The sequence below is a fragment of the Dromaius novaehollandiae genome, chromosome 4, assembly GCF_036370855.1.
Source record: "Dromaius novaehollandiae isolate bDroNov1 chromosome 4, bDroNov1.hap1, whole genome shotgun sequence".
In the NCBI taxonomy this organism is placed as follows: domain Eukaryota; kingdom Metazoa; phylum Chordata; class Aves; order Casuariiformes; family Dromaiidae; genus Dromaius; species Dromaius novaehollandiae.
The window spans coordinates 24,507,377-24,513,353 of record NC_088101.1 but is presented as its reverse complement, the minus strand read 5'-3'; positions in this window follow the sequence as shown (position 1 = coordinate 24,513,353).

The window sequence follows — 5,977 nt, the reverse complement described above, 5'->3', positions numbered from 1 at the left end:
CAGGGGGAAACACATGTTAATATAAGACTCAAAAAATATTTGATATTCATTGAATAGAAAATACATGGTGGCTTCTGACTGCCGTCTGCACCATGCCATCGCAGAGAATGTTTTTTAAGTTTTAATGTTTTGTAAACATTTAAAAAATTTAGCCTCGACCTGCTAGATTTCATTTCCTGTTGTTTAATGGATCTCGCATTTCACCCTTATAGTTATTGTTTTAGAGTAGCGCCAAGCTGCGCCTCATACGACTCATCCTAGCAGCAACCTCACTTGCATATTTTGGTTAATTTAGCTATTTTCAGCTCAAGGAAATATTATGTTTTAAATTATGTGACATTTCTCCTTATTGAATATTCAATGTCACAGGGTACTTTTGCTAGGGATTTTCACCAAGGAATGGAGAAAAGGAAGAAAAAGTGCAGTTTGCTTTTCTGAGCTAAATTTATATTCTCAGGAGCATGCAAGTTTTAATTTTTAGCGTCCAGTGAAAACTGAAACAGTTAAGCAAAAAGTAGATCATCTAAACCCAAAAGGATAGCTGTAAAAGGTATAAGAGACTGTCAGGGATTTTATTGTGATTAATTCCTTTTTCCATAATAAACCCGCCACTATAGCAAAGGTGAACCCTTTTCCTGAGACAAGCACTTGAGAATATTGTCAAAATGCTGCTTCTACACAGGAGCTTCTCTTCTACAGACAAGAGTGCTTTTGAGCAGGCAGCCATGCCAGTGCAAAGGCTCACAATTCCAGTCCAAACCTGTGTTGGCAGCGTCAAGGATCTCTGGATTTATTCCTGTTAGTTGTCTTTTGCACAAAGAAGTAACAGTAACCTGAAGCCAGAAAGCAGATTTAGGAAAAAATGGGCTGGCTTCACCAGCTGGGCTAGGCAGCTACTCAGTGACAACTAGATCACGTCTTGCAATTGGTTTAGTCACACTGGTAAAACAAAATGAGGAATCAGGCCGTTGGAACAGAAATACCATGTGTTTTCCTGCGAGGTCAGAAAAGAAGGCAAGTTTACGTGGAAAATCCCATTAAAATGACCATGTTTTCTTCTGCATCATACTATTTTACTTTGCTTCATAAACAATGTACTATTTAACTCCTTATTTTACAAGTAACTTGAAATTCATCAATGCCACAAAAACACTTTGAAAGCCTTTTCTTTTTACTTGCTTGCATTTTTTTTGCTCCTTGACAAGCAGTAAATAAATAAATAATAAATAAAATAGAAGACATCAAAATAAGGCCCACGGTACTCATCCAAACTGACTTAGAAAAGTTACATGAGCTGCATACAGATATGGCTGGACAAATTTTGATAAAAAATGTTAATTATTCTTTTTATTATTATTAAAACTTACTGTTCTGTGATAATTTAGGAATAAATGGGTCAGATCAGCACAAGGACATCAGAGTTTTAAAATTCAAAGTAATCTCCAATAGAATTAAAAACTGTAATTAAATAAAGTTGTTCAGTACCATACACTCTGCCCCTCAGTGATCTTTTGGAAACCTCCCAAGGTACGGCTCAATTTGTCACCTAGACACTGTTATATGCTTAGCTCATGTCATTTAAAAAAATGTGATGAGTTCCAGTAATTCAGTAGCTATCCATAGACAAGTTTTATAATCTCACTAGAAACTTCTGTCACGTCCACAAAGACTCCTTTCAAACTACCGAATACAAGGAATCCAGACGGGGGCAGTTTTCAGCATGGTCACTGAGGTCACTGTTTAGGCAATAGTTGTTTCATGTCCTGGCCATATCTCAGCATCATTACCCAATCTGTCATTACAATAAGCAAAATTTCAGAATCAAATTGCCTGTAAAGGTGGCTTCCCTCACATGTAAATACAGCAGATTTAAGAGACATACTGGGGAAGGAAATAAAATCCCTAAATGATGTTTCCAACTTTTGACAATACCAAATACTCAAAATTCTCAGTTGTGTCTCCAGAAATCATACTCAAGGAATAAACTTATTTCTGACTCTCAGAACCAGCTGCATCACTTCCAAGCCTCTCTCTGCAACCACAGAGATTAGAAATTCCCATAAAAATTCCCGTAAGAAAGACTATAATGTCTTCAGTAGTCCCATGGATTTAAAACATGGTGACAAAGTGAGTGACTCATTTATTCATGCACCCTGAAAGACTTGTCCAAGCTCTTTTTGAAGGCTGCATCAGCTGCAAAGTCTGGATCTGACCTATGGCTTTACCGCATTGCCTTCCTCCAAGTTCCCAGAATATTCCAACATTCCAGCACTTTGCAAAAAATCAAACTGCCGATCCCAAAAACTTCTTAAAAAAAGAAATCCTACGGTTTTTCGAATAATGGCTGTACGAGGTTTTTCATGGCATCAACACTGACCTACCTCCAGTTTTCCCTATCATCTCTATCCCATTTCATAATTGAATGCTTTGGGGACTTTTTCACCATATTTGAACCTAGTTGTGTGTGTTGCGACACAGATTTGCTCTCTCCCTTCCCTTCTGTCACCTGCACTCTCCCTACTCAAACCATGAACATCAAACACGCATCCACTCACTGTGGGTGACACTGTGTTGAACACTGTGTTGAATGTGAGCATCATGCTTCTTCCATGTTTTCCAATATGTGATTGTTACTCATAGCACAGCATTTTAACCCATTCTGAGTACAATATTGCTAGTTTCCTCAAAGGCTTATTCTATTACCATCACTGACACATCGACCTTCTCCAGATAATTAGCTTTTTTATTAAAATTGTGAGGGAAGTTTGCATCATTCTCCCTATTTTAGGCATGGATCAACTAAGAGGCAATAGGAGCAAAGACTTACCCATCCAACAGTGACTAATGGGTTCATATTAGTCAGTATTAAGTACTCAGCACTAAGCACTTCTGTGTCACATGTGATTTGGAGATCAGATGCAGCTGAATTTTCCAAGAAGATACAAAATGTCCCTAATACAAATAAATTTTCTGTCTATTTCATATCCCTGTTACAAAAGATTTAGAAACATTTAAAATTTTGCCAAAATATTTTCCCACTTCTAAGAAGTGGACAAATCATTACAGATGGCTACCTTCCTACCTTAAACCATCACTTATTGAAAAATATGGCCTACATCAAAGCAGATGTAGCTTATATAGAATATTTTCAGCCCATTTAACCCTGATAAAGTTAGACAACTGAAAATCAGAATGTCAAGCCACTTGAATAGGTGCTGTGATCAGTGGTTTTTTTAAGTGTTTTACAGAAATACTGGAATGAATTGAAAAATTTGCAGGTGACCTAAAATAGTTCAGTGAGCTCTAAAATGGAAAAGATTTTAATTAAATTTGTAGTGATCTAACTAACAAGGCAGAAAACACGAGCATATGAGCAATCAAAGCATATAGCATATTGAGCCAATGCATATGAACAATCAATGTGAAATTACTGGAATTACCCCACATAATTTAGAAATAAATAAAAATATCAACTCAGGAAAAAAAAACCCCTTGAAAATCTAATAATACTTCATAGAAAACAAAGATTAGCTATTCCCTGTGGAGGGAAAAACAGCTTTACTCAGAAATTGTTTCATAACACAGTGTATTAACCATTACTTTTCTCACTTCCTAGTATCCAACTATGATGTGCTTTTTAGCAGTGGAGCTCTGAATGATGGCTGATCATGAATAATCTGTAATATCTGATTATAGACAAGGATTAATTCTATAATCGTGGCAGTCTTTTGAATAACTCATGACTGTATCTGTTTGCTTTTTTAAATCAAAACTAGAATCAAATTAATGGCTGTTTTAATTTATTCCTATTCCATTCCTTGGCTCCCTTTTCTTATTAAAGATGTCAACTACTATTTCAACACTTGTCAGACAAATAGCAAGCTCTTGGGAAAGTATATGTAAATCTCTACATACTTCAGGCTGACAAAACGCTAGCAAGATGAAAAGTTTTAAAGAGACTTCGCTGTTCCCAGGCTTCTGGTGCTTCATCAAATATGACATTAAAAATAATTAAAAATTAAAGAATATGTAATTCAAAAGTACCTATTTTTTGAAAAAATACATAAGCCTTTCACATCACTGATTTTATTATAATAAAAGTCACAGTTGGTGTTTCCCAAAGAACAAGGCTCCATGTGACAATGGCTAAAAAAACTGCCACCTTTTCAGTTCTCCTTTCAAGCAGAAAGTGCTTAATCATGTTCTGTATTAATGTTTGACTTTCAGCACCATAAGCTCCAGGTTCTGCATACTAAATAGAGCAGTACCTATTGTCCTAGCTTATCTATTGTTAAAAAGCACCAGACAAACCTTGTCTGCACACCTCTTCTTGCTTCCCCCTTGCCCAAGAGGCAAGCTGATATTCATGTCTCTAAACTGGGCTTAAAAAGACCTCCCTGCCAAGCAGGACAAACTGGGTCAGCAAAACTGTTGCACGCGTCTAAGCTAGGTCCTGGAATTGTCAAGTTTTGGAAGAGCTTTCATTTATTTCAGAGGCAGTGCTTGTTTTCTTTGATTCTGTTTTCTATCTATCTGATTCTATTCAAATTATTTCCATTAATAATCAGTTTCTGTGAGGACACTATCTACCTACACATGACTACATTCCAGAAAGCAGAATACAAATCCCAGAGTTTAGAGCATCTATATCATTTTTCACACTTATACGTATAACTTTATCTCATGTTCATTTCAACAGAACTGCTAGAAATTTAATGTACAGTTGAAGACCAAATTCTTTGGTTTGCCCATTTTTAAGAGAAGAGCCTTCACGAATATCTTCATTAAGAATACCTTCATGGTATCACACGAAGTGAAGCTTGGTATAGCTGCTGCTTGCCAGATAAATGCTTGCAATGTGAACGCACAAGTGAGGGACAAAGTTAGAGCAGAACACCTAGTATATCATTCATGCCTAAGTCATTGTGCTGACAGAGGAGGCTGCAGTTTCTTTGCTCACCCTATCCCAACTAAAGGTAGAGAAATGAATGAGAAGAAACTGTATTTCAGATAAACTGAAATGGTACTGCTCTTTAAGAGCTAACAAATAAATGGTCACAAGCTGTAATTATTTTCCTAATGTATTAAAATTGTTTCATAGTCTCTTCAAATGACACTCCCTGAAATGTTGTGTGTGTCAATAATGCATTTTATAACCAATGATTGGCATGAAAACTCTCACCTCTCTGCTTTGGCAGGTTTTTGCACTTTTTGAAGCCAAATTCTTCTTGCAGCCACTAAAGTTCATGAGAAAGTTCTGGTTACTCTTGGAGCGTCCAGGAGTTCTGGCTCCCGGAGACAAGACGATTGGCAGACACTCTCCTATGTTCAGGCCTCGCTGTGTCCTGCTAAAACCACCCCGTGGCATCTTTCCTATGGCAGACACCACAGGTCCCGAGTAGGTCCTTTATATTTCCTAGATAACTTCAGAGATGAGACTGATTAGGAGAAATTTCAACATTTGACTGATTGATTCAACATATTATGATTGATAAACTGATTCTATTTAATACTTCACATTTTTCTAAGGTTTATGAGGCATCTAGCTGTACCGTCCATGTTTTGTCATGGATATTAACATTCATATGCTCAAGACAGCATTTGACAGACTCCATTACACTTCATATCTTGAAGCAATACAGCATGCTAACAAAGGAGTTAAGCCATGCACTTTTCACACAGCAAGCTGAGAGGAAATCAAGCACCTGGAAGACCCAAAAGGTTTGTTTTCTAGTCTTGATCCTGTCTCAGAATGTCCTTAACTGAGGAAAACTGCTTTGTAGAGCTAGTAAGGGAAAAAGCATATAGAAAGGAAAAAAGACTTAGTAATCTGGGTGGTTGTTTCTGGCTGAAATTTCCAAGAAGGCCTCTCAGCAGGATAAATGGGCTGTTGCACAGATTATGGTAGCATGCCTGAACCTTCTCTTTAATCTGAGCAAACTGGGAAATAGGTGCTTTGCCATCCTTATTCTCCTCC